Genomic DNA, 27,307 nt, shown 5'->3' on the forward strand with positions numbered 1-27,307 from the left:
ATTCAATTGTTTGGCTAGCTTACAATGAATAAAATTGTGGGTACTTCCTGAATCAATCAACACTATTACCTTTTTCTTCTTGATATGTCATTCTATCTTGATAGTTTGAGGAGTGGTAATTCCAGCCAATTCATTACAAAATATGGTCGGATTCATTTCTTCTTTATCTAGCGTCTGTTCCTGGAGTATATCCTCTTCTTTTGAAATTTCTTGTTCCTTTTCTTCCTCCTCTTCACAATCTATGTAGAATAATTTCTTCTCAGCACACTTATGACCTTTAGTGTATTTGTTGTCACAACTGTAACAAAGCCCTTTTACTCTTTTTTCTTCCAATTGTTGTGGTGTGAACCTTGTATGTTGTGGAAGGCTAGAGGCAATAGCACTTCCATCTTTATAGTTGTGAGTGGTAGGCTTCCTAGTTGCCATAATTTTTCTTTCCATTTTTCTTGCTAACCTGAATGCCTTCTCCAATGAATCAGGTTCCCAAAGGTGAACCTCATGTTGGATATTATCTTTTAAAGTCCCTATGAATACATCAATCCTATGCCCCTCTGGAATATCTTTTACCCTTATGTTCAATTTTTGGAAGTCCTCAATGTGCTCCATCATTGAGCCCTTTTGTTTGAGATTTATCAATTGGCTAAAAAAATTGTTGCTTTTTATATCCTCATAATGTGCTCTCATTTCTTCCATAAAAATTGCCCAATTCACAAATTGTTTACAAGAGCGAAGCCATCGATACCATATAAACTGATTTGGCTCCAAATAGAAAGTTGCAATACGTACCTTTTGTGTGTTTTGCACATTATGGAGATAGAAAAATTGCTCCATTTGTAGTATCCATGTTTCGGGATCCTTTCCATCACACTTCCTCATATTGATGTTTGGAACATGGTGGGTCTTCAATCCAACATTAGAGTCAATGAAATCATGATTAACATTTCTTTTTTTCTCATCATGAGTTTCCTTTAATACCTTTTCACCATTAGTGACCATTTCTTGTAGCAACTTATTCAAATTTATCTTCAGTTCTTCCATCTTATCATCCATGCCATTCATCCTAGCTTCCATGCCATCCATCTTAGCTTCCATCTTAACTTGCATTCCATTCATATTAGATTCCACACCATTCATCTTGGCTTCATTTACCTTTAGTGAGAATGAAATTTGTTGTACTTCGTCTTGTAATTTTGATATATCATGTTGCATTTCTTCCTCTTCCTCACGAGTCATGCTAGAGCTTTCAGGTTTCTTACTAGGTGTTTCCATTTTCTTTCCTCAGGGCATCAATTACCTATAATAATGCTTCACTATGCCCTTCGAATTCCTTCAAACTAATTTTTCAAACCAAGCTTATGCAAAAATTTTAAAAAATCTACACACCTCTTTTCACTTTGTAGGAGCTTGAAATTTCATCTGATGTATCTCTGTAATTTCGAATCTTCTAGTTCTGAAATTGCTACCTGCAGTAGCCCTCTGCATCCTCTTTCTAGTGCCACCAGTCTGATCAAATTTAGATTCTCCAAGAAGGAGTTATGCATAATCTCCCGAGATGACTTGATTATATACCTTTTCAGAAGAGTGAACTTGTATGAAGTGTCATGTGTCACTATTTTAACCTTAGGATCTAAAAAATATACAAAAGAAACCAGATTTCGTCCTATTTCTATAAGTTCTTATGAAATTTCAATCTGACGCTCAAAACAAAAGTTATGAATATTTTCCCTAGGTCATCAGTTTGTAATGTAATTCAGGAGTCTACAAAATGGCCAACTTCCTTAGATCATATCTCCGAAAATATAGCACAAAAAGCTATGAAATTCTTACCCGAGGTTTAGAATAATTTCAACCCAAATGGGTTTTTTTTATAGCATCTGAAATGTTGCAAAAAAAAAAATTATGGCGAAAATACCACGATGAACTGTTTGAAGCAGCGAAACCCTAGAATCCAAAGCTCTGATACCAAATGTTATGAAACCAACTCACAAAAATATATAAAAGATAGATCAATGCCTTATAATTCAACCTCTTCGAGGGGGCAACCTCCTTTAAATTACACAAATGAACAATTCTTGGATTATTCAAATGACAAAACCTCCTTTCTATATATAGGAGTCTAAGGGGTCACAATATAACCAAGCCGACCTAACAATAATAATATAAAGGCACAAAAATAACAATAGAGGGATTCTATCGGGCATAATAATAAAAATGTGGGGATAATAGGGGCACAACAATATTAATAAAGGATACAACGAAAATAGTAATGGGGGAATCACTAGTATTATAGGGACCTAACAGAAAACAATATAGATATATTTCCAGCTGCAATGGTTGTATTGCATAGAATTTTGGGGAATCAATATCTATAAAAGGCAAGGTTGAAATCACCACAAAGGAGCAGGAACAAGTACAGTAATTATTTCAACAATCTTACCTTGTAGTACTTCAGTAATTGAGGTCACTTCAATTTAAATGTTGGAGTGATCAGGTCCCTTTCCACATCAAATGACTTGGGTTCAAGGTGAATACCTTTCAACATCTTGAAACCTTTGAGCTAGATTCAACATCAAAACTTCCAAAAACCATGAAATTAACAGATAACTAAGAAAAATGAATCAGAATTGAAAGAAATTTCCCAAAGATGTATTGGAAAGGGAAATTCAAAACATGAAGCGATATCATGACGGATGATTCAGAATGCGTTACCTTATGGTTTTTCCCAGATGCATTGAGCTCATGTAAGATGTATTGATTTTCCTTTTTATTTTAGCACAAATATTCAAAATTCCTTATTACCTCATTGGTGGCAGTCCAACTTTCAAGTGCCTTCTGATCAGATATAACAATTGCCACAATAAAAGATTCGAAACTATTGCCATAAACCCATATCTAAAACATGACCAAACAAGAATGAAGAGTGAACAAACATAGCTGTTAGTGCTGACAATAAAGTTTAGTTGGACCAAATTAGAAATAAAGTGCAATGTTCCCCCTCACAATGCATGTCTGTCTTGGAGATGATATTTTCAGCATAATAATGTTCAGGAGTTTGTAAACAAGGGAGTGCCTCAGAAATTAGTTGCTATAGAGAAAAGAAAAATAAACAATACCAAAGCATGATATAAACATGGTACAAAATCTTAAGCCAATCACCTTGCCATGTGGATGGTCTTGCTCTTTAGACCATGTATATTGTATTTGATATGAACCCATAGCAATCTCAGTATCTCTTGAACCATCCATTGAACGTTGGTTAATATTTGTAGGTTAGTGTTTTTCTGCGAAGAATAACTACCCTGTTGTATATTGGTTGTAGTGAGCTTGTATTTTTTGTTTTGGTTGTGACATTCATTTGATTTTTAAGTATATGCTCTTGGTTTATATACATCGTTGTAAGATCTGCTAATGCTTTGGAGTGTTTTTTTTTTAAGTATATGCTCTTGGTTTATATACATCATTGTAAGATCTACTGATGCTTTGGAGTACTGCACTGCTTCAGCACGTATCTTCAAAATAGTTTGCAGAGCATCCTGTAGAAAAACTCCACCCTATAGACCACACCTACTGCTTAATAATATCTATAATATAATATCAAATTTTATCCATTTAATTATTAAAAAATCAAAATTCCTCACCGCCCTATAAACCACACCTACGGATTAATAATAATATCTATAATATCCAATGTCCATACAACATGGGATTGCCATTGCATCTCCTAAAACATGTCCATATAGCTTATGAAAAAAGCTGAATGGACTCCTTTCCCTTCATAAGAGGATCATTATGTGCTTGCAAAGATGCAAATAGATGTAATCAATTTTGAACAAAATTAATATGACCACATTCTCTGATGGTTGTATTAGGCGAAAAATATAGATTGCAAGTGTAGTCTGTTCGCAGTAGACCGTAGTATACTTTATCTTCAGAATATGGATTTTAATGCCATCTATTTGGGTGAAATGAAAGGTTATGATCATATTAAGATGTAGGTCATTCCCACTACCTGACAGAGAAATGTTGGAGTTGCCTATGTTACTAGAGATAAAGGGAACAAAAAAAACAAACAAACAAACAAACAAACAAGAAAACAAAAAGCTGAACAACAAATGGGAACCGAAATGAACTGGAAATATGGCTCAAGAGTCTTGGGGATTGGAGAGGTGAATTCCCATTCCTAGCAAATAAAACTAATTAGTAATGTACTAGTGCAGTGCCAGTGGCAAGAGGGGAATGTAGAGGGAACTTTGTGCAACTATCCTCTGCCAACAATTTTGAACATACTTTTCAAGGTCTGGCATAAATATGAAAAAGACATGAATAGGTACACTAAACCCGCTAACTTTTGGTAATGTCATGGAAGAAATCAGAGGAAAGTTCACGCTTTTCAATGAGGTTGTCCTTCAAAGAAATTAAAATTGAAAAGTTGATAATGGAACATAAAGGCGTTGGAATGCTAGCCTATAATAGACAAAAATCTCCTAATAAAATTCACATATTGATGAGAAACCGTGGGGAAAAACAATACACTAGATAGAAATACAAAACTGTAAGAAAAACTTGTGATAACATCCTTTAAAAATTAGTGAACTAAAAAGAAAACACAAATGTGCATAAATGAAAAATGCAGAAAAATATGCAACAAAATGCTAAACTCTTAAAACTACTATTTAGACTTCAACCAATTGCTCCAAGGGGCAAAGATAGAACCAATTATGGAATTGTAGACATATAGCTTCATTTTTCCCTATCATTCCTACTTTTGTACATATGAAGAGTCTGTGTAATAATCTTTTGAAGTTGAGGAAATGTGTGGCACCACAACAACATTCTTCTGCTCTGCAAGACCAGGCTTCATGTATGGCTCATTCTGTACCATGTCAAACAAGGAATGAAGCGACTTATTCCTAAAACCAAAAATATTGAAACTTGCTAGTATGTGTCTTCCAAAACTAGTAAATACAATAAGAGAGTGCTTTGCCTTCCATGTTTAACATAAATTCTAGCTTCATTCGAATATCAACTTGGTCGTTAAACCAACATATTTTGCATGCACCAGACTTCAAAACTGCAATAAATATACATCCACATGAAAGTGTGCCAAGGAAACGTATAAAGTAAATTACCTCAAGCACATCCAATCCTACATGAAACATGGGATTTTCTTTCGAATGGTCCACTAAGGTTTCTTCATCAATCACTCAGCCTTGAATTGCATTTACAAGAACTACTTCCTGCATCCCAGAAGAAACTTTTAACGATAAGTTTTCCATTTTGTTAAATGAATTCAAATTGAGAATCATCAAAAATTAGATGCCTAGTCCAAACACAATCAAGCGGGATACACAATATGTTGTTAATGATGAATGCTCTGATTTCATAAAGCAAACATTGAAATAAAGACATTACCTTCTTCATGATTGATAGCCTATCTTTGTTAATCAAGTGGTAAGTAGTCTTGTCTAGTACAGGATGAAGGCTTATCTGCCAAAAATTACTATATGTTAAAAGTATAGAAATCAGAGAACTAAATAGTATGGAATACTCACCATTTTCCTATTACATAGTGTTTTCGAATTTTCAGTACACATTTCCAAACATTGATTTTTGGCAAAGCTGTGATATGGTACAAATTTTATCTCTTAGATTCTGATTAGTCAAGATATTTTATACAAATGGAATCAATCCAAAATAAACAACAAATAGATGTACATTGTATACAATTCAAAATTGCAGATTTGAATTTAATCCTAATGAAAGCACAAGATCCTAAGAACAATTCAGTCAAATATATCCAATATATCTACTAAATTAATTATTATAGACATTGTGTAGAGAACAACAATGAGCCAACGACGACACTAGAGTGCATAACACTGAAACCATAGAAAAGGTTGGTACTGGATTATGGGAGATTGCTATTACATCAACACAGGGACTTGCATCGTAGAGCCAGCTTTCAGATTTGCAAAACCATTTGGAGGTGTAATGTCTTATAACTTTATAAACCACCTCTCACTAACCTATGAATCACTTACATAAACTACTTATAAAGGACAACACGTCGAGAATAGATTAATATACATGATTTCAAGATCTGATTTTTATCTTTGCATATCAAACGAATGCAATGCTAAAGCATTCAATCCTTTTCCTGTTACCATGTAGATTATGCTTCATCATAAATATCTTAAAAGTACTCTAAAAAATCAACTCATCTTCCAAAACTTGGACCTACAAATTAACAATTTCACTAGAAAAAAAGCCCATATAGAGTTTGCAACAACATTGATATTGGGAAAACGTTTTGCCCCTACACACGAGATTTCATGAAAGTGGTGTAGAAATATAAATAAGTAGAACTAATATCAAATGCTTAACTAAACTAACACATAGACCTGCAAGCTCGTCATTCTGGGCAATAATCAAACACTTAGTTCTAGTGCAAATGGGACTCTCTAATAGAGGCTAAAACTTTCAATCCTTATCCCGCTACCATATAGATTATTCTTCATCATAAATATCTAAAACGTACTCTAAAAAATCAACTCATCTTCCAAAAGCTAGACCTACAAATTATCAATTTCACTAGAAACAAAGTCCGTATAGAGTTTGGAACAACATTGCTATTGGGAAAAAGTTTTTCCCCTACACATGAGATTTCATGTTAGAAGTGTAGAAACATAAATAAGTAGAACTGATATCGAATGCTTAACTAAAGTGACACTCAGACCTACAGGCCCATCATTCTGGGCAATTATCAAACACTCAGTTCTAGTGCGAATGGGCCTCTCTAATAGGGGCTAAAACGTTCGATCCTTTTCTTGTTACCATGTAGATTATACTTCATCATAAATACCTTAAAGGTGCTCTAAAAAATCAACTCATCTTCCAAAAGATGGACCTACAAATTAACAATTTCACTAGAAAGAAAAGTCCATATAGAGTTTGGAACAAAATTACTATTGGGAAAAAAAAATTTCCCCTACATACGAGATTTCATGTTAGAGGTGTAGAAATATAAATAAGAAAAACTGATATAAAATGTTTAACTAAACTGACACTCAGACCTGCGGGCCCATCATTTTGGGCAATAATCAAACACTCAATTCTAGTGCAAACAAAAGTGAAATATTTGCAGTGACGGGGTAAATACTTACAATTCACATCATCCAGGTGCTTCACTAGCCTTTATGGATTTTTAAAAACCTTCCCACAACATGGATTTGGGAAAGAATACTTCATCACCTCTCTGGGTTGTAGATTTAGAATCTTCCATGACTCACCTCTCTCTCTATGCCACTTCATATGGTGTTTCAAATTAGTCATAGTGGATAACTGCAGTTTTCAATCCTCTTGGGGGCATAAATAACTTTTCTTCATGCTTTATCATGTGATGATTTAAATGGTCCTGCCTCTTGTAACTGCAAAAGCAACCATCTACTGGACAAACAAATGTTCTCTGCAAAATTAAAAGCAATTACAAACTTCATAAATATTAGCATGGCAATTTGTTGAGGATTCCACCAATTAATTAAATGATCACTCACACACACATACATCATCAGCTTCAATAAATTGGCGGGAAATGTTTGTTAATCCCCTTTTGATTAATGTCTTTCTAGAGCCTTTTTACTTCTAATATGAATAAATACCAAAGTGGAATATTAATTGTTGGGGATTTCATCTTACAACAATATGTTCACACACATGATGCACTACATTTGGGAAATGTTTAAAAAATATTGTTTTGATCAATAGTGTAGATGAACAGAAAAAAATGACAAAATAGAATAAACCAACCTATGATTGCAGGAAAAAATGTGTCATAATGATGAAGCGTGAGAAAGTATAAGGAAAAAGGAACTTCTCAGGGGTTTCACCCCACATGGTACTAATCCATGGACACTTTGCCCTTCCTCACAACTGTGGAGTTTGGATGGGATCCTGTGCTATCACGCATTCAAATACCCAGGCCTTCCAAGGCAGTCTCCTCCCTTGTACTAACCTAGGTTGCAAACCTCCTACAGAAAAGAACTTAAATACCACCATTCTAGGTAGACATTGAAATTAACCACCATTGTAGTCATATATTGAAATTAAAACCACCATTGGTGGGGTACATTGAAATTTAAACCACAATTTCCAACTCACATTGAAATTAAAACAAACGTTGAAAATACATTAAAATTAAAACCACCATTGCAGGCTCACATTGAAATTATAACAAACATTGCAAACACACTAAAATTAAAACCACCATGCCAGCCATCCATTAAAATTAATATCACTATCTCAGATGCCAATCTGTATTAGAGCCATTATTAGAGAGTCCCATTTAAATTAAATCCAATGTTCCCATTTAAATTAAAACTTCCATTGGAGGCACCTATTAATATTATGAACACTTTTACAGACATTAAACATAAAACAACTATTGCAAACACTCATTACAATTGAAAACACTATTGTTACAGACACCCACTAAAAATAAAACCACTACTATTGAACGCATACAAAAAAATGAAAACTATTTATAACTTCTTACACGCGTTAAAATTAAAACCACTATGATTAGTAATTACAGACCCATTAAAAATAAATCCACCATTGTTACTGGCACTCATCCAAATGAAAGCCAATATTTCAGGCACCCATCCAAATCAATGCCACTATTTCAGGCACCCATCCAAATCAATGCCACTATTTCAGGCACCCATCCAAATCAAATCCGCTATTTCAGGTACCCAACAAAATTAAAGCCACTACTACAAGGCACACAATATAAGTAAAGCCACTACCACAGACACCCATTAAAATCAAAACACCTATCCATGGTATGCAAGTGTGGGGTTATCATTCCAGGTCCCAAAGGGAATCACCTGTAGTAGGGGTCTGAACTATGCTTCAAATAATGAAGCAGCACTTTCAGTTTATCCAAGCCTTGTGTTGATAAAGCTGTGGAGAAGAAAAAGTGCAAATGTGCTAAGATAATCCTCTATCATAGTACATCATTCTGCAAAATATCTGTCTTAGCTAGAGCCAAAGTACTAGCAGAGAAGTTTGAAAAAATAGAATTTTTCTAGGTCTTGCACATCTATAATTCAAGTGCAAACATCCATGTCAATTGAGGAGTGTTAAATTAGGAGTGATCACCTAATGCATGACAACACTACATAAACCAAAATGTCAACCTACACATGCAAACGGCAAGCAAGAGTGCCCCTGCAGAGGTGCATGCTCTTTTATTTCACACTGGATGCATCAAGTGTTATTAAGGGCAACAAAATGAGGATGGTCCTTGAATGTGGTTTTATTGTTCTATTGTGGAATGTTGGGTTGGCATGCTCTTTTATTTCACACTGCATGCATCAGGTATCACCATGGGCAACAAAATAAGGATGGTCCTTGAGTGTGGTTTTATTGTTCCACTGTGGAATGTTAGGTTGGCACGTCTGATAGTTTCCCTGACACTTCATTGGGCTGGCTTGACCATCAGCACATTTTTATGGGGTGAATGGGTTAAAGATTCTGGTCTTTGTGAGCTCTCTATGTGTTGGACTCTGTAGAACACCTAGCCATCGCTATTAATCATAGCCAACCTGGTTTTTGTTATGTGTGAATTATCAGATGTCAGGAAAGGAATAAAGAATGTGAGCACCATATTTCAAAGGCACAAAGTGATTTATATAATTCTTCTAGGAGGTGGTTGAGATGATAGAATGATTGGGAATATAAGTTCACAGTGCAGACCTAACTCCAGGACCAACAAGCAATTGATATTGCTCTTCAATTGTTAGTGCTTCAATTAAATAACAAGGAATTTGTAGAATTCATGAATAGGCATCTGGGGAGATATGAGCTATTGGGTGAAAGAATGAACTCCCTGTACTCCTTCGTTTCCAAAATTACAGCTCATATTCAACTTCTAGCACTACTAATGTAGTCATGTTCACCTCAGGTTAAGGAAGAAACCTCTGAACACCATTATCCATTCAAGGTATCACAGAACTATGCTACAGGATCAAAAATAACATCATCATCAGCAGATATCTGGATATGTAAGCAATTGAATATATCATGGAGATCCAAGTTGGCCTTGAAGAAGCAACCCCTTAAGGTCTAGATTTAATGTAGCTCTTTTTTTCTATCATGTTCCAATAGGTAGTTTATTTTCTCAAACAGCCTTTGACTCTGTACAGCATTATACTTAGCAGTCATATAGGATTGGAACTTGGGAAGTGTGGCTAGAACAACTTTTGGATGAGAATTTTTGTTATTTTGGACCTTTTGACTGGCAGTTCGTAGTCGATCTTCTTATATTCTGTATTACTACATTGACTATTTGGCCATGTTAGTGTGCATACTCATTTTAAGTTCATTGAGGTATATTATTAAATGCTCAGTTGGTAAACCCACCAATCACCTTTAATGCTACATTCCTCCCACTCTTCTATAAAGAGGGCTTCACTCTCTATTTTAAGACAAAATAGATTTAACAGATGCAGTTATTCTCTTGTTCCTTATATTAGTTTTGAGTCTCTGTTCATTTTCTATGTTATGTTGTCTAGTGTAAGGTTAGCCTGGTATTATCTTGTTGTCTTTAGTTTTATTTTACATAGTACCATAGTTACAGGGCATCAGTTTCCTCCATATTCCTCGGCCACCTTCATTTTAAGATCTAAAAATTGTTGCGTCATTGCAGCACCATCTACTAGTTTCCCCTCTTTGTGGCTTGATAGATTGCTTGTAGTTGTTGTTCATGGTCATCATTGGCTTCTGCTTGATTTTTTTTGCAGATGGTTTCCCTGTACCTATGACAGACCTCACACATTGCAGCCTTCCTCTAAACTGTTGCACCTTCTCTTGCATATAGAGATGCCGAGTTCCCAGAAAATCACTAAGTAGTAGCCTTTGAGAGTTTGACCTTTTGCCATAAACGTTAAATTAATATTTTAAGAAACAATCTTTCATGTGCTAGGAAATTTCCTTTGTAAAACTTGGTTGCCTCCCTGATTAAGTTCATTTGAGATGTTGGGGAGGCGGGTGGGGATTGATTTTCAACCTATATCCTTTGTTGATGGTGTTTGCATTGGATGTGTTCTTGGCAGACATCCTCAAAATACTTTTGATAAAGAAAAAATTTGGAGAGCTTCAGAAGCTCTTCAACCTGTTCACAGTGATATTGCATGCCCTTTTCTTATCTTGTTTTTTCAAAGAGCCCACTATTTGCTTACAATCATTGATGACTACTCTAGACACCCTTGGGTCTACAGGTAATTAACAAAAGTGAGGTTGTTGACATTTTTATTATGGTTGAAGCCTTAATTGAAAAGTAATATGGAAAATCTACCAAATGTTCACATACAGATAATGGCTGTGAATACATCAACCAAAGGTTTGAGAACTGTTGTTCCATTGAAGGTATTCAGCGGGTACATAGTGTTCCCTTCTATCCATAGAAAAATGGTGTTGCTGAAAAAGAATTGTACTTTGAAGGAGAAGGAAAAATGTATGATCCATTCTACAGATCTTACCCCACAATTTTTGGCTGGCGCCATCAATTGTACCAATCATTTTCACAGTTGCACACCTCAAAAATATGTGCAAGTGGTGCCCCAAAGGAAGCTTGAGGAGTACAAACCTCTATTGGCCATATCAAAGTCTTTGGGTTTAATGATTGGGCCCACATATCCAAAGAAAAATGAAAGGCAATTGATATATAAAATAAATCTTTCATATTTGTTGGCTACCCAAAAGACGTTAAAGGGTAAATATTACTTGATCCTAACACAAGTTAATCGTCAAAGGGAGTGTTGGATTTGATGAGAATTCTCGTCAGCTTCTTGGATATTCATATAATTTTCTTATTTCAAGTTAACTTCTCCAGCTCATGATCATTCTCTTGAAGCACAATGTGTGAAGTTATTCTACCACTTCCTAATTGGGGTCAACAGAAAACTAGCTCCTTTCTTCAAAGACTCCTGAAGTATTTATGGCCAGTGCTTCAAATCCAAAGGAATTTAGCGAGGTCCAAATTGTTGTAGAGTGTGATACAACCATGGAAGATGAGCATCTTTCCTTGATGAGAAGTAGCAGATGGTATTGTAGACAAGTATAAAATTAATTTTCCCATGTTGGTAGATCATAGATTCAAACTAGGTATGCAGCAGATATTATTGTAGACGACTATAAGGCTTGATTGGTTTATAGAGGTTTTTCTTAGGTTGAAGGCATTTCCATTTTGAAACCTTCACCCTCGTGGCTAAAATGAATTCTATTTTCCTTGCTCATTCTCTAGTTGCATCTCAAAGTGGGTAGTACACCAAATGGATGTCAAAGATACCTTTCTTTACGAGGATTTACAGGAAGAGATATGCATGGAGCAAACAAAGTTTTATCCAAGAATTTTCATTTGTCTGCAAAATTAAAATTCCTAGTACTCAAAGAAGCACTGGGGCTTGGTATGAGAAGATGGATTACTTTCCTGTCTAAGATTTTCTCACTACCACTCTAAGCCAAATGTTTCTATTCTGTGGCAAGGCGATGAAATCCTCCTACTTTCTTTCTATGTGGATGATCCCATTCTGGATTGGAGTTCACCTACCTTGATTGATCATGTGAAAGTCCACCCTTCATCAACATTTCAACTCGACAAGCTTACAGCACCTTCGCTACTTTCTTTCATTACAGATCGCTCAGTCTGCATCTAGAATAGATATCTCTCAACCCAAGTATACCTTAGGATATCTTAAGCAGATTTCACGTGTAGGATACAAATTTTCACCCATGCCATTTTTGTAAGGGGGAAAGTTGCTAGCCAAGTTATATTAGCCTCTTGTTGGCATCATTCTGTACTAAGCTTATAGTCGTCCCAATATCTCCTATGCAGTTGGGTTAGTTTCCCAGTTCATGATAGAACCACATGAGCTTAATTGAAAGTTGAAATGAGAATTCTTTGCTACATTAGAGGGACAGACATGTGAAATTCAATATTCTTCCGATGGTAATGCAGATCTAGTTGGTTATATTGACTCCAATTAGACTGGTGATCTCGATGACTGCAAGTCCACATCTGCTTCTTTCATCTTGGCTCTGACCCGTTCTTCTACAAATACAGAGTACCAAGGTGTTGTTAATGCTGCCAAAAAATCTATTTGGATTCGACCGATTTAGAGGGAAAAAAACTATAATTTGGTGTGTTAATCAGAGTGCTATCCATATTTCCAAGCAGTTAGTAGCATCAATGCACCAATAATATGGAAATCCACATGCATTGCATCTGAGAGTTGATTCACGGTAGGATTATTGATTTGTATTATTTTTGATAACATATTTACTAAACCCTTGACAAAGATTTTGTATGTACAACTTCATATCTTGCTTAGGGTGAAGAAAGTTATCCTGGTAGGGGGTGGAGGGTAGTCTGAGTCCTCCTTGTTTTTTTGCCTACTGTTCTAAGAATTATGTACATGGATACCTATCATGGCATTGTAACCGGGACCCATTTCTAATATTTAACCTCTTTTTTATGCTTTCCTGAGTTTCACTTAAGGTGGTGTATGTACATACCCAATTTAATTTCACTTAGGTAAATTATGAGATGCTTTGTTGGTATACTAGAAAACCACCTTGTGAAATCCTAGACTTCTCCCAGCTTGCTGTAAATAGGCAACTTCACTCTACATTTTAAAACAAAGTAGATTTAATAGATGTAGTGATTCTCTTTTTCCTTCTATTGGTTTGAGTCTGTTCATTTTATGAGTTCTGTTTGTTTGTATGGCAGTTAAGCCTGATATTATCCTGTTGTCTGTAGTTTTCTTTTAAAAGTTGGAGCCCCTTCTTAAAAATGCCTATTACAGACATCCACCAGAATTATAACCTCTAGAGCCCATTAACTTGACCATGTATTATAGACATCCATTAAAAGTAGCACAACCATCACAGAGAGTCACTAAAAAGTAAAATCACGTTCATGGGTTTGGCTTTCGAGATCAATTTTGTGAATATCTCCTTAGGGACAAACAATGGGAGGGAACTCATCGATTAAGTAAAATTTCCTCTTCCTTTAGTCGAGAACTTCGTTCCTTATCCTTTTTTGGCCAAGTCACTAACTGTACCTTGATCTCACATATATTCTCTTTGTTTATATACATCATTGTAAGATCTATTGATGCTTTGGAGTAGTGCAGTGGTTTAGCACATATCTTCAAAACAGTTTGAAGAGCATCCTGCAGAAACACTCAACTTTAACTTTGCGGAAGTTAGTCCTCTTCTATGTTTCTATTTTTAGTAACGGCTTCTAAAAGTATCAATAAAGAAAGCCCACTCTTGCTCACTCATATTTAATACATTGATTTAAAATTGTGATTTTCCTTGAAGGAAAAACTTCTGATAACAAATTACGAAAGTATCAATAAACAAAGGCCACTCTTTCTCACTCATATCTGAGACTTTGATATAGTATTCAGTCATGGCACTTTGTTCATACCCGCTTTGGATTGCTCCAGTAGCGAGGTTCCTTGTCTACTACAACCCTGGTTTCTCTTTAAGTAACTAATACATCTTAGTGATATCACTTTGAGCACCTAATAAATCTCACTGATGTAGAGAGCCCTGCAAACAAAGGACCTTGTTGGTTGAAAGAGCCCTTTCACCCCTGGAACTGGTGCCTGCATTTCATTTTCCTCTAGATGTGAAATCTATTCCACCTTTAAAAGTGGACTCTGACATCATTGTTGCAAAAGGTTAGTTTGATGCAAATGAAGATCTGATACCTCCTTGAGAATGTCTAAGTGTTTCATATGACACAGGAGAAATTTGCAGATCATGTCTTTTAGAATTTGTTAAGGAAAAACAAGGAAATAATTGTGGGATTCCAATGTAATCAAGCACATTTAGAAACATGTTAAAATGATTTTCTCCCATGGAAGCCAACGTGTTGTTAAAGCTGCTACATGACTCCTTTACCCAACCATTGATAACAGAGTTCATGTAACTGAAATCCAACCACTGATAATAAAGTTCATGTAACTAAAATCCTCATCATTCGCAATTCCACTCTAGCTTTAGGGAATGCCCAGGAGAAAAATTATGCTAATTATTCATGTTTAGAAACAAAAATCATTTAGGGAGGTTAAAAAACTCCTTAGAGCGAAATCCTTCATTAAGAATCAAAGGCTTACCTGGGTGTTTTTACATGACTTCATAGTCATACTAGACTCATTTTTACAATAATACTGTAGAATTTGGGATTTCAATGATGACAATGACTCAAAAAAAAAATTTCCACTATTGTGTACTCTGTTTCTTGGAACTGTTGACATGTACATGGTCAATGGGTCCTCTATCCAACCATCCTCATGTAAGACTCTCTTCTTCTAGCTGTGTGCCATGTGCCCTCACATTGACCCAATGCTACTCTCATGTGTACCAATGTGGTCACACAGCTCCAATGCTCATCTTGAACATATATGTGTTTGGGTCCATCACCAACCTCTATGAAATATGCTCCTCAACCCAAGTATCCTCAAGTCAAGGTCCAACCTCCAAGGTATATCAATGGCCCCAAGCTCCAAGGGTCAATGCCCAATGCTTCTCCTCATAGGTAGACACCTCCATTGATTGAGAAATAGATTCCCCATTGTAGTATGTTGATTAGGGTAACAACCTCCTTGAGAGGGGCACCATGCCAGTACCCTAACCAAGGTCATCCACCCAAACTGAGCCATCCAAATGTCCATGAACCATTGCCAAGGGGCTAGGAGACAATGCTCTGTTGTCAAGGTGAAAACACTTGGTGTAACCCCAAAAGCTAACATGCCATATCTAAATTAAAAACATATGACTCTGACTTCTTCCTTTTATCCATAAGGAAAGTTTTTGGAGCTAAATTATATATATCTGAAAAATGTGTGTTCTTATCAACTAAGAAACCCCTGTTTCTCATTAGCAATTAAACTAGTATAAAAGGCTGCAATCTAGGAGCTATCAATTTAGAGATGATCTTATGAATGGTGTTGCTAGTGAAATTGGTGTAAATCTACTACAATATGAAAGTTTTTCCCTTTGGAATTAAAGCAATGAAAGTTGAGTTTACGAGACCTATAATTTTTCCTTTTGTACTTGATTCTTCCATTTGTTCCAGAAAATCCAGCTTTACTATCTAGGCTGGTAGAAATTTATTCAGGAAACATATGGTCTTAGTGCTTTCTTCTTTTGTTAATAGAAGATAGGTTCTTCCGTCTCCTCCTGAGAAACGGGCTTCAACAGAAAATCCTTTAGTTCTTGGTTTACGAATCTGGGAATGTTAGCAAGTAAGGAAGAAGCATCTTTGCTTCCCAAATCCCGACACATTATTTCCCATCAAATTAAAGAAGAAATGAATTGCTGAAGCTTTAATCTCATTTTCTCCTACCTTATCTAGCTTCCAAATTTACCGTGTGAATACCACTAATGCACCTCTAACTTGCAGCTGTTTTTGGAAGAATTTGATATTTTTGTCCCCATCATTCTGGATTTAATTCTCCATTCTAATTCCTATCTACCACATATATCTTCCTATTCCCTTAATACTCACTCTTCTTCTATCTAGAATGATTCTGTCAGTCTTCCCGACATTGTATCCTTGATGTATTCTAATATTTTGTAGATGCTTTGTCTTAATTGAATTAGCCTCTTTCTACTTTTCTTTTGGCCAAATTTCTAATTTGTTTATAATATTGGTTAATTTTATTCCCTTCCTAAACAATGCTGACCCTTCTAGTTCTTTCTTCCACCATAGCTTTAGCATTTCTAAGCAAACCTGATATTTTTTAATAGTGGGACACATTTTGAATTGAGCTAGTCCCTATTTTTGGGAGGGTTATAATCCAAATGAATTGGCCATTGATTTGATTTAGTATCTTGATAGGATAAATGATTCTAAATTTAAGCTGCTTGAAACAAGATCCTCTTAACTAAATACTTATTTGTCTTTTCACTACATAGTAATATTTTTTATTCTTTTTTGTAATGTATATATATACTTTCTATTAGTTTTATGTCTTTAATTTCCTATGTTCATAAATGATTCTTTTCTTTCTCTAAATGGTTTGTTAATCCTTGTTCCTCCTTTTTCTCCATTCTCATCAATAGTATTTTAGGATCTGTATATGCCATCCAAGTCCTAGGGTTATTGAGATCCCTATCTTTGAAAAGAGTGTCCCACAATTGACCTTTTCCTAGGAAAGAGTTCAGACATTAAGGGGTTTTTTAATTCTTAAGGTTATCGAAATCCCTGTCTTGGAAGAGAGTGTCCCACAGTTGACCTTTTCCAAGGAAAGAGTTTGGACATTAAGGAGTTTTTATGCGTGATGCTTTTTGAAATTGTGTTTTGAGAGTTTATAATTCCTCAATCTTCACATTCCAACAACACCTTGGAATTAGTTGTGGTAAATTTTCTAATCACCATGAATTTGTAGGCATCACAATATTGCTCTATATCAAATTGGCCATACAATTCCTAAGTTTCATTTGTTAGGGTTTCATGATGAGCCCAAGGTAACTGAATGAGATGTAGTGTTTAGAACACCTTTAAAAAATGAAGTACATCTAGGTAAGATCATCCCAATGAGCACAATACATTATGTGTAATGTGCATGTCAAATGAAACTAGAGCCTTACCAATTAAGGTTACCCATAAAACCCCAAAGGGTGGTATTGCAATAAACCATAAATGAAATGATCAAGAAATCCTAAAGGTCTAATAAACCCCTCAAGTTGGGTTTACATTAAATATTCTCATATCCTCCCTTAAACACAACTTGTAGGAGCTATGAAGTTGGCATTATCTTAAGAATGTTCTGTAATAATAATTTCCTGTAGGTAACATCACTATTGCAACCTTTCTTATAATTTTTTTAGAGAAATCACATCTCCCATCATTTCCACCCTTAACATAGTGAGGCTGAGATTATTGAAAGTGAAAATCCCACACCATAACGAGGTGTAACATAATAGTTACCTTCACAACAGCTCTACCTAGTCCTCTTTGGAACATAGTGAAGCAATCTCATGCAACAGGGCTTACAATTAAGAGTTCTTTGTAAATTGAACCTCCAATCTCCCTAACCTAAGGTGCAATAAGAGCCTATGCACAAATGGTTAGAACATGTTTCCCAAAAAGCTCTATTAATAATAGTCTCCAAAATCATAGTTCTATCAAGTTATCAACTAAGAAATCTCAATCATGTAACCTGCAATCATAGATTCTCCCAAATCATGCAAGAAGAGTATCAACCAAAGCAAATTATAGAGCCATCTAAGATAGTAGAAACATAACATTCTTTGCTCAATATCTCTTTTTGGTTTTTGGTGTATATAAAAAAGTAGTTTCTTGGTTTGTTTCTAATCTGAGCAGTACACAGGCCTTCAGTGGCTTCTTTTTTGACTTCTCCTTATTTTCTTATCATCAAACAAATATATGCTTTTTTATTGACTAGGCATACAATAATTCGGTTCTTGACGACATCAAGTTGGGTTTTTACATGCAAACAAGCCCAATAACATTCCTCTTTAAACATAGATAAAAGGGTCACTACAATTAATAAGCTTCACATAGAACGAATTGAATCAATTCTTTCTTGCATGGCATAACATGCCAACATAGTAACAAGAGACATAAATAGGAGTAGAGAGATATTTATGAGTGTACAATTGATTATACACATATTTATGAAGTTCTTTGGCACTTTTACAAATGTTTCCATGACCACTCATCAACCCAACCCACAACCAATCCTGGTAATTGGCACTAGTCCACAATTATTCCTCCTATGCCTCTTTTACAAAGATATATAAGCATCACTGCTACTATACTAAGAATTTAGACTCTCGGATCCTCTTCTTTATGATGAGAATTTTTGCAAGGAAAAGAGTAGTGTTCTTGGTAAATAGATGGTGCAAAATGTAATCACCCCAAAAACAAAGGTGCATGTTGTCACTTCAAATCAACAGAACTATCATTTATCTCCAACTTAGGCATATACTATCATCAACCAGATCGTCAGTAGGGGGAATTTTCACTCTGGAACTCAGAATAATTATATTTAGGAGAAAACAAAAAAATGATTACAAAATAACCTTCTTGCAAATCAATTTAAAACTACCTCCGTATGGCAATGGAGTCTGACTATATCCAGGTCATGCTCTAAGCAGTCTCATCTCAAGCTCAATAGGGATAACCATACCCTATCCACTCTTCCCAAGTCCAACACCTGTATATCCCATCTTGCACAACCACTGGGATTCAATAGCCCTAGTATTTTTCTCAAATTCAAGCTAAACCAGGTCATTAGTAGCTAACAAAGCATGGGAAGAAGGCACTTTATCAATACCATCCTTATCACAAGCATCATCCCTATTTCTCTATATTAAAAAAATAAAAATCAAACAAGTCACTAAACACCTTTATAAAAGGATATATACTTTTCACTATAAATCTTTTAACAATAAATTCATTGAACCCTTCCACCCTTTCATTCTAGGTTGGACAATTACCATTGTATAATTCCTACCAACTCACTCTTCACACATATCGGTCTAGTATGATTCTGAGTGAAAATGTATAGGACCTTTCCTTTAAATTGAAGAAACAATATATATAGAAAATTGACTTATAAGAATAAGTTTACCTCAAGAATTTGAAGGGAGTTAGGGCATGTTGTTGAGATTGGCTTCTTTTGTGGATACGCAGACATATCACTTATGAATGGAACATAATATATGCTCGAATCATGATTTACTACTTAACACAGGTAGTGCTTCCACATGGTCAATAGACACCTACCAGGCTTTAGATCAGATTATCATTAGACTTAATTAACTTTAGCATGTAGATGCACTAGAAGTATGCTGCTATTGATGCAACAAGCGAGCCAATACTCCATTGCTTATGCTTCAGTTGACTCTTCCATTGTCGTCAACACTAAACTTCCTTCACTTTTCACCAACAACTCTTAACAACACTTTTGTATTGGCTAGAAAATCACCGTTCAATTGACCACTTCAAGGATTTAGTCTTTTTTCGAAGAAAAAAATTGTATATTTGCTATTTCAAGTAGAAATCAAAATATTGTGCATGTTCATAATTCTCCTTTAAGACTACTTCTATATTATCATCAGATTTTGAATAACGACATTCTAATAAACAATGACATCAAAAGGACATTTCCAACTATAGTACTAACATTGTAGACAACTCAAAGTAATATCTTAAAACTGCTCGTAAAATGCCTTTAAAGATTAAAACAATACTTCTTGGAAAGCTAACACTGAAATAATCTCTTTGAATTCCTTGCTGTGAAAATCCCTTCATTGACTGCACTATCCTACTTTGTTCATGACGCATTTGAATCTTATGGAAAGCCCCCTCATTTAGACACTTGTCAAATCATGTAAACCAGACATGATAGTAAGTTAATACATCAATTTATCCCCTTTCATTCTTTCCCCACACTAGTGTGGGTGGTTCAGAAGTGTGTGATGGAGGAGTTTGGTACTACATGTGGGTTTATTTGACCAGGCATTAGCATGAGGACTCATTATTTCCCTTTTATGAACTTTGGTTTCCTCTCCAAGCGTGAGTGTTGTTTGGTTTGGAATTGGAATTCTATTTGAGTTATTTGTCTTCATTCCAGGATTTGGCCTCTAATGTGATAGAGAGTGGTGGTTTGTTGTTTGTTTACAGTGCTAGGGTGGTGGCAGCAACTCACTGCCACTATAGCAATTGTTGTTGTGTTTTATTTGGGCTTGATGAGGTGAAAAGAGGAGTGAAGTGGTGTGGAAAGAAGATAGTGCTAAGTGGAGGCATAGTGTAGTGTAATGAATTATACCATTTGTTGGGATAAATGGAATGAAGATTTTGAGAACCAAGCTTAGAAGAAATTTTGTGAGGGATTCTTGTGTAGTGAACACAAAGGCATATGTTGGAAATCGGGGAATGGTAAAAAGAAGTTGAAGCATTCACAGGGATTGAACACAGGAAACATTTGGAGTTCAATGTTCAGCTAATATCTCTATAGTTGCTAGTTGGAAGAATTGTGGTCCCTCTTGATTTTCCTCTAGAAGTTGTTTCATCTTCCCCCTGAAGAGTCCAGCCCAATTGTGGAACTTTCCCTCTTTCATGGGCACTTTTATGCTAAAATTTGCAGGATATCCATAGAGAAAGTGCCTATGATAATTTTCTACTTTACATCACTGATAGAGGTTGAGAGGAGGACAATAACGAGTCCTTAATATTTATCCTCTCTGTCATCTAAACTTTGTCAGGCTTGTAGATCAATACAACCACAAACATAATCACAGGTACATTTTTTATAATAAAAAAATTATAGGCCAAAGGTAGAATGGAGTAAAGAGTTGCCCAAGAATTTGTGCATTTGGTGCATAATTTTAAGGTCTAAATTGTGTTGGGTTGTTTATAACAAAGTTGGATTAAGGTATTGATTGCTTCTACTATCTCAGTCCACATTTATGGAATGTGGATTGTCAGTCCATTCAATTTAGTTAGAATTTCTTTTGTTATAACTATTGTGCATTGCAAGATATGTGTTGTTTGGCTGCTCTTTTCTCTAATATATATGAGAATGCAACATATTTTCTGAAGAAGCTAATTTATTAACATGTAGAGTAAAAGAAACCATTGTTGAAGAAGCCCATCTTGTTGGAAACTAATAAACATATAAAACAAGACCTAGAAAAAGGGCCAAAGATCTTTAGGAAGAATTCAATCGATTCCTTGAGGCTGTTTTTCATCATGGCATTTTTTTGTTGTTCTCTAGCTGAATATCCCTATAGATATTTTACATGGAACATTCCATGGGGCACAATACGAGCTCTTGGTATTCCTCAGCAGGTACAGTTTTGAAAAATCCTAGGCCTGTTTCAATGCCAATAGTTGTAGCTCACAAATGATTTTCCAGGATTTTTCTGAGACACATTCTGTTAATGTTGCAGGGGATTTTAATAAATGGACAATTTCCTAGACCCCAAAGTGACAGTGTCACCAATGAATACATCTTTGTGAATGTATTTAATAACCTGGATCAAGCTTTCTTATTAACTTGGTAAATTCTTTGGTTTCTATCTTTGTGGATTGGCTGACTAAGATTCATGGATTTATTTGGTGATCTACAATATTGCGTTGAGGTCTTTAAACAAGTTTTGGTACAGGAGTGGCATCCAACAATGGAGAAATTCATGGAAAGATGGAATACCTAGCAAAAACTGCCCCATACCAAAGGAAAACTCTATGTCCAAGTTCGAGGTGATGGGCCAGATAGGTAGCTACTATTACTTCCCATCATTGTATTTTCATAAAGCTACAGGGGGATTTGGAGGACTAAATGTGGTTAGAAGGACCCTGATCCCTATTCCATTCCCTCCACCTGATGGTGATATCACTCTGCTCATAGGTAACTGGTAGAAAACCAACGCTTTTGTAAATTATTAATCCATCCCTGAAACATGTATATCTCTTAAAATTAAAAAGACTGGGTATGTTCAACTTCAGCGTGTCAGTGGAATGTTCTCTTGCAATGCATCAATCTAACCATATTCTATCTTTGGGCAGATCCTTAGAAGAACACTTGATGTGGGAAGATCTATTGGTAATCCTGATGTTGTTCACATTCATGGTCGTGGGCTACCAAATGAAATAGCAATTATAGTGGAACAAGGTACTTATCACTAATCTCTATCATAAGGCAGTTTGGTAGATTTAGTATAGGTGTTTCTAGCCTTTCAACAATTCACAAGACCTAGTTTATTTTGATTTTATCTGATGGATTTTGAATCCATTGCTTCTTCTCTTGACATGTATCTAAAATGACACATTTGTTAATCTGCAGGGAAAACATACCACCTCTGAATTTCAAATGTGGGATTGTCATCATCTTTGAAATTCAGGATTTAAGATCACAAATTGAAGCTTGTGGAGGTAGAAGGATCTCACACCGTTCGAAATTTATATGATTCTCTTCACATTCATGTTAGCCAGTCCTACTTTGCTATGGTCACTGCGGATTAGCCACCTCAGGACTATCACATTATTGCATCTACCTGTTTCAAAGGTCCTGTTATTTTTAATACTGGCATTTTCTGCTACAACAATTCCCAGAAGCAGGTTTCTGGACCAATTCCAGGGGTCCAAAAACCGAGATTAATTGGTTTGTGAACCAGGCCAGAACCATCAGGTTTGGTTGCTGCCCTGATTACTTTGGTTTTAGAATAATTCATGTGTGAGATAATCTTGTAGATTTTACAGATAAATAGATAGATGAATGTATATCTGTATGATTGATAATGTTTTATGATTACCAAAAAATACAGATAAAAGATCATCATATAAATTTGGGATAGCTATTAAAAATAAATTTCAAAGAATGGCTAATTGTTTTTTGGTTTGATTTTTTGGGATTGTGGCTTGCCATCTCATCTATCTAGGTTCAAGTCTCCTAAAGCATGTTCTAGATTATATTGTTTAGGTTAGGTTCAAGAAGGAAAAATGCCCCAAAGAATCTCAGCTAAACAAAGTTGAATTTTAAAATATCTAGGAGTTTGTACATATCCTATATAATCAAGTTCTCAAAATTTAAATGGCTAATGTTGTAGAGATGGAACTGGACAGCCAATGCGGCTCGTCCAAATCCAGAAGGATCTTTCCACTATGGGAAAATCAACATTACTCGAACAATAATCCTCTCAAACTAAGCCCCCATCATTGATGGAAAACAATGTTATGTAGTGAATGGTGTTTCCTACGTGTGTTCCAAAACACCATTGCAGCTTGTAGATTACTACAACACAAGTAGAGTGTTTGTCGCTGGTACATTCCTGAAAGTCCCAAAATTACATTATCTGCTCACAAGGTGAAGGTTGTGCTAAATGTGGAATTATGTTCTTTCATTTAGAATCTGAGAAGAAAATACAAAGGGCCATGACCAAATTCCAGTGGAAATCGCTACCGTTAGAGGGTAATTCAAAAGTATTGAGAAGGTTATGTGTTGAGGAGCTGCGTACAAGACTACAAAGTGTAGTCAAGGTCTGAGAAGGAGAACAAGTAGGAAAATTTGAGGATTTTCCTGCTATAAAGAGGGCTAAGCTTTTAAAAATCCTAGTCAAGCCCTTAATACCTAAATCCTGCAAATTTGGTATGGAAGTGGCAACATCCTTCAACAGAGTACATTTATTCACAAACCATACAAACCCTCGATTTCAAATACATTCCTGTGTTTGGTCAGGGTTCCCTAACTAGGTTTTTAAGGGTTTTGGAGGCCAACTGGATATCTTGGTCCTACAATTGATTCACACATTTAAAAAAAATTAAGTGTTTGATGTGTTTGAAGAGCAAAAATGTGAGAAAGAAGGAGTGCAGGGGACTTGAGCTTTTGGTATTTTTGTGTGAACACTTCGTTCCAGACTCTGTGCTCCATGGATTCTGAGAGTAAATATCGCTACCCCACTAGTAGTGTCGTGGTGAGGAGGGGAAAGAGTTACTATGGCTCCTGGCAATATCCACAGTGCTCTCCATTTTTTCCCTTTGGTTAAGTGCTCCTCTCTATCGAATCAATAGTTACTGTGGCTCCTAGCAATCTCCACACTGCTCTCTATTTTTTTCCATTGGTTATGGGCTCCTTCCAGACTCTACACCGCATGGATGCTGAGAGTAAATCCCACAGCCCTGCTAGAATTTTCATGGTGAGGAGGGGAAATAGTTACTATTCCAGACCCTACGCCCCATGGATGCTGAGAGTAAATCCCGCGGCCCCGCTAGCAGTGTTGTGGTGAGGAGGGGAAACAATTACTTTGGCTCCTAGAAATATCCACACTGTTTTCCATTTTTTCCCTTTGGTTATAGGCTCGTCTCTGCTGAATCAATAGTTACTGTGGCTCCTGGAAATCTCCACACTGCTCTCCATTTTTTCCTTTTGGTTATGGGCTCCTTCTAGACATTTTGCCCCATGGATGCTAAGAGTAAATCACGCGGCCCTGCTAGCAGTGTCATGGTGAGGAGGGGCAACAGTTACTGTGGCTCCTAGACATCTCCATAGTCCCCTCCATTTTTTCCCTTTGGTTATGGGCTCCTCTCTACTGAATCAATTGAGCTAGTAGCAGGAATAGGAAATCCAATGGGGTATGGGAAACCTATGTGTAGTGCAAAAATTATTGAATAGGAAAACACATTTAGATGATTAAAAAAGAGTTGGAAACAACAACTTTTGTTCATGCAAAATATATAAAGAGTGTTAGAGGGTGAAATATATATCAAGGGTATTAGAGTTATAATTGGTTCTCATTCAAAAGAATTTGATTTTTTATATTGTATTTTTTATATCCATTGTTATTATGGCAAAGGTTAATGGATATCTAATATTAAGATAATATGCACAAATTATTGATCAATTATAGGAAAATACATTTAGGCAATTTGAAAAAGAGTTTGAAACAAAATAATTTTTTATTGTACAAAATATATAAAGGGTGTTAAAGTTACAATTGCTTCTCATTTAAAAGAATTAGATTTTTTTCTTGTTGCATTTTTTATATCCATTACTATTATTATGGCAAAGGTTAATGAATATTTAATATTAATATTTATATGTAAGGAGTGAAAATATTGTTAGGAGGATGTATTATGTTTATGGTGACATAAGATCTTTAAGAACCAATAAAATAAATATATGAAATATCACATAGTAGTGTGAGAGATCATGTTGGGATGAAGATACTTTTGACAAAGGGTGTTGTGCTTATTTTTTGGGATCATCTTCATTAATAGTTCCTCTAGGGGATATTATTAATATCTTCACCTATGGAATTAGTATTTTTAGCACAAGACAAACTAGATAAAGTGATGAGTGACATTGATTTTCATCATCTATAATTCATTAATATATCACAAAAAGGGCCCATTGCATTTTCACCCACTTCTCTATTGATTTTGCATAGAAAAACATAAAATATTGACGATTAGTTGTCATAATCTATCTAAAGGATATAATATGAAATTAATTTTAAAATACCTAACTATATGGAAGAGCCCATTTACCTTCAAGACTAAGATATTTATTGAAGAAAATGTTGATATGGAGGGTCATGACAACGAACTACTTCCATTTGGTACAAGATATAATATCTATACTAGTATAAATTTGGGCGTGTTAGGTCCCTATAATACTAGTGATTCCCCCATTACTATTATAGTTGTATCCCTCATTAATATTATTGTGCCCCTATTGTCCCCATATTTTTATTACTGTGCCCCATAGAATCCCTCTATTATTATTCTTGTGCCTTTATATTATTATTGTTAGGTCGGCTTGGTTATATTGTGACCCCTTATACTCCTATATATAGAAAGGAGGTCTTGTCATTTGAATCATCCAATAATTGTTCATTTGTGTAATGTAAAGAGGTTGCCCACTCGATCAGGCTTATTTCTAAGGCATTGATCTATCTTTTCTATCTTTTTGTGAGCTGGTTTCATAACATCTGGTATCAAAGCTTTGGATTCTAGGGTTTTGCTACTCCAAACAGATCATCATGGAATTTGTGTTATAACTTGTTTTATACAACGTTTTAGACACTAAAAACAAAATCCATTTGGGACGAAATCGTTATGAACCTCGAGTCTGAATTTCAGATCTTTTCACGATATATTTTTGAAGATATGATATGAGGAAGTTGGCCCTTTTGCAGACTCCCAAATTTCATTCCAACCAGGTGACCAGGGGAAAATCGTCATAACTTTTTTTTTTGAGCATCGAATTGAAATTTCGTTAGCAGTTACAGAAATAGGACGGACTGTAGTTTCTCATGTATATCTTTTAGATCTGAAGGTCAAAAAAGTGACACATGGCACATCATACAAGTTCCCTCTTCTAAAAAGGTCTATAATCAGGTCATCTTGAGAGATTGTATAACTCTTTCTTGGAGAATCTAAATTTGATCAGACTAGTGGAATTGGAAAGCGGGCATAAAGGACTACTGCAGATCGCAATTTTAGAACTGGATGATCCGAAATTACAAAGATACATCAGATTCAATATCGAGCTCCTACAAAGTGAAAAAGGGTGTGTAGTTTTTTTTAATTTTGCATAAGCTTCGTTTGAAAAATTAGTTTGAAGGAATTCAAAGGGCATAGTAAAGCATTATTATCAATAATTGAAGCTCCGAGGAAAGAAAATGCAAACACCTAGTAAGTAATCTGAATGCTCTAGTGTGACTCATGAAGAAGAGGAAGAAATGCAACATGATATATCAA

At 35.4% G+C, this 27,307-nt stretch overlaps 1 pseudogene; it reads left to right on the top strand.

The window, feature by feature from the left end:
* The window catches only part of LOC149264647 (L-ascorbate oxidase homolog), a 42,195-nt pseudogene extending 18,279 nt beyond the window's left edge, over window positions 1-23,916 (top strand).
* Window positions 23,917-27,307: the final 3,391 nt, after the last annotated feature.

This window comes from Pinus tabuliformis, chromosome 6 (assembly GCF_031772625.1).
Source record: "Pinus tabuliformis cultivar Carrire ecotype Pingquan chromosome 6, CPIR1, whole genome shotgun sequence".
Lineage (NCBI taxonomy): Eukaryota > Viridiplantae > Streptophyta > Pinopsida > Pinales > Pinaceae > Pinus > Pinus tabuliformis.